Source organism: Bufo gargarizans, chromosome 5 (genome assembly GCF_014858855.1).
Source record: "Bufo gargarizans isolate SCDJY-AF-19 chromosome 5, ASM1485885v1, whole genome shotgun sequence".
In the NCBI taxonomy this organism is placed as follows: domain Eukaryota; kingdom Metazoa; phylum Chordata; class Amphibia; order Anura; family Bufonidae; genus Bufo; species Bufo gargarizans.
The window spans coordinates 69,625,433-69,639,728 of NC_058084.1; positions in this window are offsets into that span (position 1 = coordinate 69,625,433).

Below are 14,296 nucleotides of genomic sequence, written 5' to 3' on the forward strand. Positions count from 1 at the left end.
TTTCTCAGTCTTATGACAAGACAAAAATTCTTGTCAGAAGACTATGAAACCAATAGAGGGCGATGTTCATAACTAAATAGCGCAATCTTTTTGTTTCATAGTCTTCTGACAAGAATATTAGACTGAGTCTTATGAAGGCTTATTAGTAGCCTTTTGCATGGAAAATTTGTAATAAATATTCGTGATTAGAATATTCGCGATCTACACTAGGATGATATCTGACACTAAGAAAGCTGGGTATTAATTCAGTGATAAAATCTGACACTGGGAAAGCTGTGATCTACACTGAGTTATTACCCAGCTTTTCCAGTGTCAGATATTATCACTGACTTACTACATAGTTATTACATAATATTCGCGATATTGCTATATATTAATTTTTTTTAATATTACGAATATTCTAAAAAACTAAGGCTACTTTCACACTTGCGGCAGGATGGATCCGACAGGCTGTTCACCATGTCGGATCCGTCCTGCGGCTATTTCGCCATGCCGCTGGACCGCTGCTCCATCCCCATTGACTATAATGGGGACGGGGGCGGAGCTCCGGCGCAGCACGGCGAAAGGCAGCCGGACTAAAATTACTGCATGTCAGGCTTTTTAGTCCGGCGGCTTTCGCCATGCACCGCCATGCTGCGCCGTACCTCCGCCCCGTCCCCATTATAGTCAGATCCGACATGGTGAACAGCCTGTTGGATCCGTCCTGCCGCAAGTGTGAAAGTAGCCTAATATAGAGCAATATAGCGAATATGATCTCAGCTAATAGTCTTGTCATAACACTATGCAACTAATAGAGGGCGCTGTTCATGAGTCATGAACATGAATCATGACTCATGAACAGCGCCCTCTATTAGTTGTATAGTGTTATGACAAGAATATTCACTGTTGTGAGTGAATAGTCTTGTTATAACACTATGCAACTAATAGAGGGCGCTGTTCATGAGAGATTCTGCTCATTTGCATGTCTTACCCATATGCCCATGTTTATGCAAATTCGTTTTTACTTGATAAAACTGTATAGAAAGGTTATTGAATATTATGTTTGGACAATCATAAAACTTTTTGTGGCCCTAATGATATTGATCTAGGTGTGCAGGTCCACCCAAGCCATCCAACAGATACAAAATAATTTTTAGGTTTACTGGTTCTCAGTCATATGAGAGCTGGTTTGGAATATCTCATAGTGTACAAGGCTGCCATTGTAAGGTATGCTGACTGTTATCTGTCTCATAGATAGATTGGGCACATACCTGGCTTTTGGCATATAGTCTTTGTGTGGTTGTCTATTAGGAGTCTGAGATGCATCCAGCTATCCTCTTAATGCTGTTGACAAACCATTTTAATGGGGTTTTCATCAATTTCTAACTTTTTTTTATGAATCACTTTATAGTGATGCTTGAGCTGAACAGCAGTTTGGCTGAGCATGCTTGCTCATCACTAACATGGATGTCATCTGTATTTTTTGCAAATCCATCGTGTGCATGAGGCTTAGGTGAAAGAAAGTAAACAAAAAATGTTTAAACATAAAAAAAATCACCCCATAATAAAAACGAACAATAAAACAGGCATAGGCTTTCCTTCATCTCAAAATGCCCAAACTATTAAAATATAATCGTATTTATCCTTAATGTGAACTACATAATAAAAAAAATATTAAAATGGCCAATTTGCTATTTTTTCGTCTGTAAAAAAAAATATTGAATTAAAAATGATAAAAAAAAAGTAATGCACACCATAAACTGCAGATCGCCCCACAAAAATGACCCCTCTCACAGCTCCATAGACATATCTATAAAAACGTTATGGGTGTCAGAATTTGCCGATATTGTTATTGCCTATTTATGTTACTCCTTGAATATTTCCTATTTTATCATTTTAAAAGCATGGTAGTGTTTTAGGTATAGAATTATGGCTTGAAAATACACTCATTGACAAAATTAGCACCACCCATAGAGAAATGTTGGATTGCTGCAACACTCGACATGAGGCTATGTCTCAGGTAGATATGTAAATGATTAAAGGTTTGGTTGATTAAACACTTCATCTTGCCACAAGGGGGCGAGAAAGTGCTTACCTCGATGCCCTAAAAAGGCGGGGTGCCGGGGAGTGGGGTAATTTTAACCTATATGAGGGGCCTGGGCATTTTGGGGGGGCATTATAGGTGTTGGATAACCCCTTTAAGGGTCTATACAGGAGTAGTGATGGACAAACATCGGTCGGGATGATTCGTGATCGCGCGAACGCAATCAAATGTTCGACAACCGCAAGTTTGCGGTGGGCCCTATTTACTTTAATAGCAGACGAACCTGAGAAACCTTCAGGTCATTATTGCAGCCACCAAATACTTACAAGAAGTGCACAAATCGTCCCACAACATGGACAGTGACATACCAGAGGGAGATCACTGGCAAAAATTCCCACAAAAAATATGTATTTTAATCAGGGGTCATTTTTATGTGTCTTCAAGGGAAACTCTCAAAAATGTGGCCTGCTGGAGCCTAGAATTTTTTTTATCTTAGGCCACGGGAGTACAGGCCCCAAACATTAGGCATTCACAGGACAGAAAACATCAAGTGATTATGTGGCTGGAGGTATATTAGATGGTCATTGGATAACAATTTTACTTCAGGCCAGTGGAGTACAGGCATGAAATTTATCACATAACCGGGATGTATACCAGTCAATAATTTGTCATATTACGGCACCCAATAATTAACTGTGAAAAATAACTTGAAATAAAGGGGTAACCTTAAAACTTTACTTTTAATAGTCAATCCTAGGCCCATAGCATATAAACAAGTTAAAACATGCATGCATCAGTGACCACGCATAAACCGAATGGTGAAAGTATAGGCAAGTGTGCAGTTATACAATAATGCTCCGAGGGGGAGTTAGACAGTCACCAGCCTCAGAAATCGGAGGTTAACAGAAATCGCAGGTTAACAGCAGCTCAGATTAGAGACCAGGTTAATGTCACACAGAGTTCTAGCAGCAGACACATCTCTAGAACAACTGTTAAGAGGAGACTGTGTGAATCAGGCCTTCATGGTAGAATATCTGCTAGGAAACCACTGCTAAGCACAGGCAACAAGCAGAAGAGACTTGTTTGGGTTAAAGAACACAAGGAATGGACATTAGACCAGTGGAAATCTGTGCTTTAGTCTGATAAGTCCAAATTTGAGATCTTTGGTTCCAACCACCGTGTCTTTGTGCAACGCTGAAAAGGTTAACTGATGGACTCTACATGCCTGGTTCCCACCGTGAAGCATGGAGGTGTGATGGTGTGGGGGTGCTTTTCTGGTGACACTGTTGGGGATTTATTCAAAATTGAAGGCATACTGAACCAGCATGGCTACCACAGCATCTTGCAGCGGCATGCTATTCCATCCGGTTTGCGTTTAGTTGGACCATCATTTATTTTTCAACAGGACAATGACCCCAAACACACCACCAGGCTGTGTAAGGGCTATTTGACCATGAAGGAGAGTGATGGGGTGCTGCGCCAGATGACCTGGCCTCCACAGTCACCAGACCTGAACCCAATCGAGATGGTTTGGGGTGAGCTAGACCGCAGGGTGAAGGCAAAAGGGCCAACAAGTGCTAAGCATCTCTGGGAACTCCTTCAAGACTGTTGGAAGACCATTTCAGGTGACTACCTCTTGAAGCTCATCAAGAGAATGGCAAGAGTGTGCAAAGCAGTAATCAAAGCAAAAGGTGGCTACTTTGAAGAACCTAGAATATGATATATTTTCAGTTGTTTCACACTTTTTTGTTATGTATATAATTCCACATGTGTTAATTCATAGTTTTGATGCCTTCAGTGTAAATCTACAATTTTCATAGTCATGAAAATAAAGAAAACTCTTTGAATGAGAAGGTGTGTCCAAACTTTTGGTCTGTACTGTATGTTTAAAAGAATTAAAAATATAACATTTGATTAAAAACATGGCTAACGAAATCCCCCCTCTTGAATAAACTCCAAATAATAATAGGTGAAATTCGATAACACGTGGTCATAACAGGTGTTGAATTCCTCCGAGGCCCCAACAGTTAGGCATTCACCGTACAGAAAAGATCACCGGACTGAAAACATCAAGTGATTATGTGGCAGGAGGTACATATTCGGTCACCGTATAACAATTTTACTGTTGGTCAGTTAGATTACAGGCCCCAACAATTATACATTCACCGTACATAAAAGATCAAGTGATTATGTGGCTGGGGGTATATTAGATGGTCAATAGATATACATTTTACTGCAGGCCAGTAGACTACAGCCCCCAAAATTATTTATTTTCCATACAGAAAAAAACAATTGATAATGTGGAGGTACATTAGGCGGTCACAGTATAACAATTTTACTGTTGGCCAGTTAGATTACAGGCCCCAAAATGTATGCATTCACCGTACATAAAATATCAAGTGATTATGTGGCTGAGGGATAATAGACGGTCAATGGATATCAATTTTACTGCAGGCCCGTGGACTACAGGCCCCAAAAATGATGCATTCACCGGACAGAAAACATCAAGTGATTATGTAGCTGGAGGTATAATAAACGGTCATTGGATATCAATTTTACTGCAGGCCAGTTAACTACAGGCCCCAAAAATTATGCTTTCACCGTACATAAAAGATCAAGTGATTATGTGGCTAGAGGTATATTAGACGGTCAATGGATATCAATTTTACTGCAGGACAGTGGACTACAGGCCCCAAAAATTATTAATTCACCAGACAGAAAACATCAAGTGATTATGTGGCTGGAAGCATATTAGACAGTCATTGGATATAAATTTTACTGCAGGCAAGTACAAATACATGTCAAATACATATGTTTAAAAGAACCAAAAATATAAAATTGGATTAAAAATTCCCCTCTTGAAAAAACCCAAATGATAATAGTTGAAATTCGATAACACGCGGTCGTCACAGTTGTTAAATTCCTCCGAGGTCCCAAACATTAGGCATTCACCGGACAGAAAAGGCCTTTTATGACGCTGTATTTACATAAGGCAGGGACCATTATTTGTTCTGAGTGGTGGCGGATATGTGTGGGTTCAGTAGTTGTTCAAATAGCATTTGTCCCTCTGTATAGCTGCGGAATCTCAACAGAACCGCACACAAATGCTGCACAATACAAATGCACTATATAGAAATTATATTATAGGTGTATCACACCCCTGCATGGGTGGGGGCAACTAGTATATCACACCATTTGCAATTAGTTGTTCCAATAGCGTTTGTCCCTCTGTATAGCTGCGGCATCCCAGCTACCGCACACAAATGCTGCTGTCACGATACTAGTAGAATACTGCTGGAATCCAATGGCAGGGACAAGGCCTGAACACAGGAAGCACCGGAGTCTTGAACAGGAGGTAGCAGGATATAAGGAAGAAGCAGAGCCAGGCAGGTGGAGCCGATACCAGTAGCAACGATGCAGGATTGAAGGATGAAGCAGAGCCGAGGTCAGACAAGCAATGGGTCAGAGCAGGCGGCACAGGAACGTAGAAAGGCAATCTGAGTCGGCAACAGGAGGTAGCAGGGTAATCCGAAAGGAGGAGGAACAAACTGGAGAGCAAGTTCCAAGCGAGAGGACTGCACAAGCAGGAGCTCAAACACAATACTCAAGCAATTAGTAAAAGGCTTGAGAGGTTTAAATGTGAAACAGGAAGAAAGATGGCACCCAGCTGAGACACAATCCACCATCTTAACTGAGGGAAAACTTGAGGGCAAGACAATCTGAACTAAACAGACATAGCAGGGTGATTCTTGACAGCTGAACAATACAAATGCACTATATAGAAAGTATATTATAGGTATATCACACCCCTGCCTCAATCAGTTTTTTGGGGGGGCAACTGGTATATCACACCAGTTGCAATTAGTTCTTCCAATTGCGTTTGTCCCTTTGTATAGCTGCGGTATCTCAGCAGAACCGCACACAACTGCTGCACAATACAAATGCACTATAATATACTTTCTATGTTAGAAAGTATATCACACCCCTCAGTATATCACACCTATCGATAGCACACCTATACCACTCTTTAAAAGGACTTTTGTGGCCCTATTAGCTAGCGTTTGGTGTCCCTAAGAGTCTGACCCTGATCCACACAGCAACCTCTCCCTACACTGGCAAAAGACTGAATGTAAAATGGGGACCAGATCAGGTTTATTTATAAGGTAGGGGGTATGTCCATGTGCTGAAACGTCTCAATTGGCTGTCCTGTCCTATCTGATGGATGTGTCATGGGTCAAAGTTCGGCACAATGCAAAAGAATATGGCGCCGGCGGACATCGCCATATGTTCGCATGTTCGACGATCCACAAACAAGCAAGTTTGCCACGAAACGACCGCCAGGCGAACCGCAAGGCCATCTCTTTACAGGAGTATGTGACTGTAAATAATATCATAAGTGATAACCAATATAGGTTTACCAAGGATAGAAATTGTCAGACTAACCTGATTGTTTTTTTTAAGAGGTGAGTAGTAGCCTGGACAGAGGGGTGGCTGTGGATGAAGTGTTTCTGGCTTTTGATACTGTCCCTCATAGACGTTTAATAGGTAAAATAAGGTATATAGGCTTAGAAAGCATAGTATGTAATTGGATTGAAAACTGTCTGAAGGACCGAGTCCAGAGAGTCGTGATAAATGATTCCAATTCAGAATGGTCCCAGGTGGTGTTCCGCAAGGTTCAGTGCTGGGTCCTTTATTATTTAATTTATTTACACTAAGCTAGGTAGTAGCTTACAAGCTGACTGGGACTCTCTGAGTGATTGGGCATCAACTTGGTAAATAAGGTTCAATGTGGATAAATGTAAAGTTATGCATCTGGGTAGTAATAATCTATGTGCATCATATGTCCTAGGAGAAGTAACACCAAGAGAGTCACTTGTAGAGTAGGATTTGGGTGTCCTTGTAGATGGTAGATTAAATAACAGCCTACAATGTCAATCAGCTGCTTCTAAGGCTACCAGGATATTATTGTCATGCATTAAACGAGGCATGGACTCGCGGAGCAGGGTAATACTACCACTTTACAAAGTGTTGTTGCTGCCTCATCTGGAATATGCAGTTCAGTTCTGGGAACCAGTCTATAGAAAGGATGCCCTGGAGCTGGAGAGAGTGCAAAGGAGAGCGCCTAAACTGATAAGTGGCATGGAGGGTCTTGGTTATGAGGTTAAAATAATTTAATGTATTTGGTCTTCAGAAGAGACGTCTAAGGGGGGACATGATTAACCTATACAAATATATAAATGGGCCATACAAAAAATATGCTGAAAAGCTGTTCCATGTAAAATCCCCTCAAAAGACAAGGGGGCACTGCCTCCGATTGGAGAAGACAAAGTTCAGTCTCCAGAGGCGTCAAGGCTTCTTTACTGTAAGAACTGTGAATCTGTGGAATAGACTTCCTCAGGACGTGGTCACAGCAGGAACAGTGGACAGTTTTAAAAAGGGCCTAGATAAATTCATAAAAGTAAATGACAATAATGCTTATGAAAATGTGTAGAAATCTGGGTCTCACTCTCTTTTCTAAAATTCACATTCCCTCCTATACCTTGGTTGAACTTTATGAATCTCGGGAGACATCTCATATGACAGTCACTCATTGTAGTGATAAAAGGGACACTAACAGCACAGTGATATGTGCAGGACATTCTGCGGCCACATGTGTTTCCTCTCATGGCAGGGCTTCCAACTGCCATTTTTCTGCAGGATAATACTTGCCCAAGGGTTTCTCAGGAATGTTGACACCAGATTGCCAATGAAGTACTTATGGGACCAGCTAAGATGCCAGCTTTGGCAGCCTACAGGATATACGGACCTGGGTGCAAGGTTTGTGGCCAAATGTGCCGCAGGATTCCATATAGACCCTGTATGCACCCATGCCCAACCCCACCTCATCTCATATCCAGGCTAAAAGTGTCCCAGCAGGGTACTAGAGTTTTTCCCAACAACTCATTCTTTTTTTCTTTTTTTTTGTTGTCATTTATATATTTTTTTGTCATTTATATATTTGCATTACATAAAAGCTTTATTTGGATGTATTCCCAGTAAATGATGTATATGTCTATGTTTCTTCTAACAGGTCATTCCCACTATGCAAAGGCCTTGTTATGTCCCATAAACACATATGTGGACTCATTCCATCGTGAGACATGCAGATGGCCATTTATTTTTTATTTTTATCTATAATGGTTGTTTAAAACAATAAAGTCATGTGGCTGGTCTTTTGCTATATTCTATTTATGGAACACATATTTCAAATGCATGAAAATAGAAGAAATTATCATAGTACCATAGGCCTGTAAAATGTTTATGTAATGTGAGGTCATTGAAAGGTTTGAAAAAATAATGCATCAATTTGCCCTACAAGGGGACTTGGATCTCATCCAGAGAGAATATCCCACTTTGAAACAGAACACAGAGCCAATAACTTAGAGGAAGTGGTCGTGATGGGGCTGAGACATGGCCGATGTGTTGCCAAGAACAATGAGGCCATACAAGAAGTGGTGGTATTCAATTAGCTCTTTAGAAACACGCTGATTATTCAGTGTTCATTGTTAATGGCATGGTAACCTGCAAAATCATGTGGCCATTTACAATGAACACTGAATACCCAATCTGTTTCTCATGAGCCAATAGAATATGGTATGGTCATGTGGTTCTCAGCTGCATGGTGGCTGTGTCTCATTCGCAATGCAGCCACTCTATCTGGCCATACCCTAACATTAGTATCTACTCTGATGGATTCCACAAGTAACACACTACAGAAATATATATTGATTTGAATGTGCACCTTGTAATAGGCCTGTGCATGATTGACCAAGACTTTCAAGCCTACAGCAACATACTAATCATAAAAAAGCTCAGATGCTCTACTCGGACAGAGTGAAGGGGAGCTGAACCTGGACAACCCTTGAAAGTTAGTTCTGCTTCTCCTCCATCAGATAAATAATACAGTTGAGTAGGCTCTAAATGATCACTGAAAACCTTCAATATATATGTCTTGGTTGTAACCATGCCTTCATACAATGCATACAGTATTTCTCGAGTAACTTTGTTCAATAAATCCATTGAAAAACTCGACACTTCAGAATTTTTTTTCTCCTTTATAGGCTTTTTAGCCATATATGAACTACAATAATGAACAATATTTCAGCTTGAAAAAAGTCCAAGTGCTACTGTCAATGCTAAAAATGCAAAAGGCAAAATGAAAACAAACCCATTCAGTCTACAGGTAAAAGCATACGCATCTGCCCACCTAGGGCACTTCACTATATAGTTAGAAGAGATGAGCAAATTATTGAAAAGTTTGATTCTAATTCGCCGAATTTAACAAAACAAATTTGCTTTGTGACAATTTACTTAGTCACAAAGGGAATTTTTTTTTGTAAGTAATGGGAGCAATGACAAGATGCTGCGATAGCGCTGCTCCCTCTCATTTTATCCCTCAGATGCCGCGTTCATATATGATCGTGGCATCCAAGAGTAAAAACAGTGTAAAATTCACATTAAAAAATTTAATCAAACTTACTGCCTACATTTGGTCTACATGGTGCTTAATCAACATGAGGCACAGCATATTACAGTATAAAATAAGATACATTGCATGGCAACAATATTTAAAAAATGAACTGTATGGTATGCATGGTATGATGTCATCTCGCGCCGCACGAGATTTTGCGCCAGATCTCCAAGCAAGATCGCCATCTTGCTTGGAGATCTGGCGCAAAATCTCGTGCGGCGCGAGATGACATCATACCATGCATACCATACAGTTCATTTTTTAAATATTGTTGCCATGCAATGTATCTTATTTTATACTGTAATATGCTGTGCCTCATGTTGATTAAGCACCATGTAGACCATAGTATAGTTGGCCGGCGGGCTGTTGTGTAGAACAACACCTCCATATCTTTTCAAAGTGGCTAGGCATCAGCAAGGGTCCTGGAAGAGACCAACACTGATGTATGTATGTGCTGTATGGTGCCAGAAGGCTAGTAGTAGGACATTAGGACAGTGTTTGGCACCAGATGATGTGTGCAGCATGAAGTTACTAGAAGATCAGTTGTTTTCCCGATATAGCAGTGGACCAGAGTTTGACCACAAAGCAGTCTGAACAGTGTGTCTCTGAAATAGTGACAGCAACCCAGATTGCTGTTATGGAAAGTAAGTCGGTGGTCTAATCTAATGGAAAGAATTGGACACCTCAATTAGGAGCTACACATGTATTAAAAAATAATAATATTCAAAATATTCATAATGTTTAAAGAAGATGTAGGAAAGAACATTTGCACATCTAGTAACTATACTGTATATCTTTGTTCCAAAAAACAAGAGTAATACATCAAAAATACTAAATTAAAAGCCATTAAAAGAGACAGAGAAAAAACTTAAAAGGGTCATTATAATAACGTGATCCCACTACTGAGTATAGACAGGCAATTACACAAAAGTAGCAAAAATAACAGCAATCTCCCCAAAGAGGAATTCTAAATAGAGGACTGTTGATCCCACTTCAGTGAGAGAGATACAGTATGCCTTATGTTAATGCAGTAGTCAAAATACTCCATTTAGTAATGTTTACTGCAGAGAAATAAATAAGAACTGATAAACAACTCAATCTGCAAAAAATTCACCATCACCAGCAAATTCACCAGCTACAAGGCCTTGTAGGACTAGCTCAGCTGAATGTAATGATACCTTTCACTTAGCCATCCATTGCTTCATTCTAGAAAAGTTGTAATTCTAATAATTATGCAAATGTACAGTCAAGTGCAATGAGGGCGGACCCAAGCGACTTTGTGCACCCTTGCTCCTCCTACTTCCTCTGCCAGACTTTTCTCCAGAATAAAGTAAGGGATCACTAACTGAAAAGTATCCTTACATTCAGCTGAGCTAGTCCTGCATAGCATTGTGCCTTGTTTATCAGTGAATTTCCAGGTAACAAAGTATTAAACAATGTAATAATGAAAGAATAGGTGAATCAGCTAATATATCATTGAAGCATTGCTTGCATTTTTTTCATTCTTTTTTATTTGAGGCATATGGAGGGAGGGTAACCTTACCTGCTTTAGTTTTATACCCCACACACATTTATTATATTGTTGTCACGGCCTATGGTGTGTTTTGTGACACTTTCCTTCACTTGGTTGCCCGTGGCAACGTGTGGTGTTGTATGCATGTGGTGGCAGTGTCTCGGCCTTCTGGCTGATCCCCAGGACATGGTTGCCACACATGCCGTTGCCTGCGGCAACAGGTGAAGTGTGTGTTTATGTGTGTACTTCCCCTTTAGGTGGCCGTCTTCCCTTGCCTTGTGTTTGGAAGGGTTAACTCCCTTCTGTGTGTGTGAGCACTGGGTGTGTCTGAGTGTGGGTGTGGCTACTTTGGGCTATAAAGCATCTGCTGGTTTCAGTTAGCTGAGGGGTTCTTCAGCCATGGTTGCTGGAGACATCCTCCTGTTATTTACCATCTGCCAGTGGGGGCCACCCTTGTGGTTATAGGTTCACGGATGGTATTTTGAAGATGTTTGTTTGGTCTCCTTGTTTTTGCAGCATATGGTTTCCTAGGTTCCCATGTGATGTTTGGTGTGTGCTGTGTCCTTTGTGTTGTTGTGGACAGCAGCACTTGTACATGGGTTCCAGGTTGTGTGTCTGTGGCAGGTAGGTGTGGTACTAGTCTCACTTACCTGTCATTGCCATATGTCTGTTTATGTTCCCCTTTCTATGTAGCTTGGCCAGTGAGACTCCTGTTCATCCGTGTCTAGGAGGAACAGGTCGTCTTACCCTGCTCCTAGTCCAGGGCCACCCTGAGGGCTAGCAGGAATATCAGGTTCCGGAGTATGAGCCCTCCTACCATCAGGGTCGGCTCATACAGGCTAGGAGACAGGGTCAGAATTAGGGATTGTTAGGAGGTGACCTGCTCCCTGATTCCTGTCCTGGCCATGCTCTGACCTTCCATCTTCTGATACCGCACGGCTGAGGGTTTTTCCCATCCTCAGCCGTGACAATTGTGTGAATGTCAAGGTACAGTAGATGCTTTCTGTCATGTGTGGTCTAGTGGACTATTGTATGTAGTCTAGGCCTTTTATCTGATTGTAAACTGTCATAATGTTACAAAATGTTGTTTGTAAGCATTCGGACATTTGTGATTTTATTTAATTCTGTATGATCTAACAGATGCACAGGCCAACAGCAGGTGATTTTGACATCCCCTACGGACCATCAGTATGCAGCCACCTTGGAGACAAACACCTTTGTCCACACTGCTGTTTGGTCCTTACAACAATACTGCGGAGTAAAATATCAGCATCTCATTATGTATAATGCCTAGCGCCTTGGTCTTGTTTAAGATCTTAGATACTCAGCTTTAAAACAGCTGTTCGGAATGATTAGTGGGAGGTTTAAGGGATTGCATAAAGAAAGTTACCACTACTTTACTGCTAAGCCTCTAGGTCCCTTCCTTTGTTACAGTTGAGCAAATCATGGCCATGGGGAGAGAAAGGCGCTCATAGGGTGAGTATGTCAAATAAACAGTGTCCTCCAAATACACGCGGGGAAATTATGCTCAATGAAGGCCAACTGGAGAAGTAACTGGTAACTGGTTGGTGCTGCTGATTCTGTCTGAAATCTCCTTAGGTGGGGGCCAGACCACTAACCAGGTGAACAATTGTACTGGAGCTCCACTGGACTATAAGAGTCAAGTGAGCATGTGGACATAAGGCGCAGGATCACAGCTAGATGTAGAATGTCATGAAGTTTATTGGGATACAACGCATTTCGGGGTTCTACAAACCCATTTATTAAGTCTGTGAGGCTGCAGAGGAAGGGACCAGAAGCACGGTCGTTTACTGCCGGCACGTGGGGCATCTGCTTCACTATGCTGAACGCTCTCCCTGCCGCAAGCAACGCAACTTAGATTCGGCCAGGGAAACCCGATCTGGGTCATCGTAGATAAGTCCCAGAGCTCTAAAAAATTATTCTACCGACCAGAGGGACTGTGAACCAGTCGGCAAAGAGAAAGCCCAAGACTGAGCTCACCTTTCAGCAATGAAATAATAATCCCCACTCTCTGACTCTTGTCCCCAGAAGAGCTAGGACGCAGTCTGAAATATAATTTGCACGATTACCTGTACAGAACAAAGTTGTCACTTCCCCGGAAAACCTATACGGGAGAGCAACCTTCGATTGAGGGCAGGCCTGGTTCCCACTGCCGGAATCTACCGCCTGTGGTCTCTGAAACTGTGCAACGGCGGTGCGGAGGTCAGCCACCTCCAAAGACAGGCCCTGCATACGATCAACCAGTGCAGAAACATTATCCATAGCTTCCCTGGTAAAAGAAAGGATAACAGTTTAGGCGGTTGATAATGTCACAAGTTAAGGGGAAGGGAAAACACCAAATACACACTACAATGAATAGACAACAATCTAGGCCTCACAAGTTAAGGAGGAGGGATGGTGACCTCCTAGTAATCCCTAGGCCTTTCCCTAACTCCTGCCAGTATGAGCAGATCCTGATGGTGGAAATACTCATACACCGGATACCTAAAGCCCTGCTAAAACTGACAAGCCCTAGGATAGGTAGCAGGGGATGAGATAGCTGGTTCCTTCCAGAATTAAGGAACCTGTGTGTCCCTAAGGCATAGAAACAATACACACCAGATAATAAGAAACAGCGAAGGCAACAAGTACTTAGCTTAGAGATGTATTTAGAAGCAGGAGATCCAAGACAAACCAGCACTAGCAACTCCAAGCAGAGACTATCAACCGCATGGTCAGCAGTGTGAGGTGGATCTAAATAGAGCCTCATCACTGATAACGAGCGGGACCTGAGGAGAGGTGAGATTCTGCCAAACAACAATATACATAGAGGAAAATAGAGAAACCTGTCAGATAGCCGCACCTCTCTCACAATTAGGCTTTGTTCATATTTGCATTGGAGGCTCTTTTCTGAGCACCTTTCAGCAATTTGTCAGATATGACATGGTACTAATAACAGTGCATGCAGCGCTATGCACTGTGCATGCATGCTAGTGCATGCTAGTGCTGGCAGAGTGACGACAATGCAGATGTGAATAAAACCTTCCTTGTTGACAGCCATAACATTTATTCTCTGTAGGAAATACAAAAAACAACTGAGTGGGTTATCTAAGCTGACTCTATAACTTCAATACAATGTAATGGGGCACACTGTGCAGAAGCACAACAAGCTCTTCTTTTATTGACCACTGCCATGTATACTACTACTGCTCCAAAAGGGCTCAGAATATTTTGGTTTCCTGTATACATT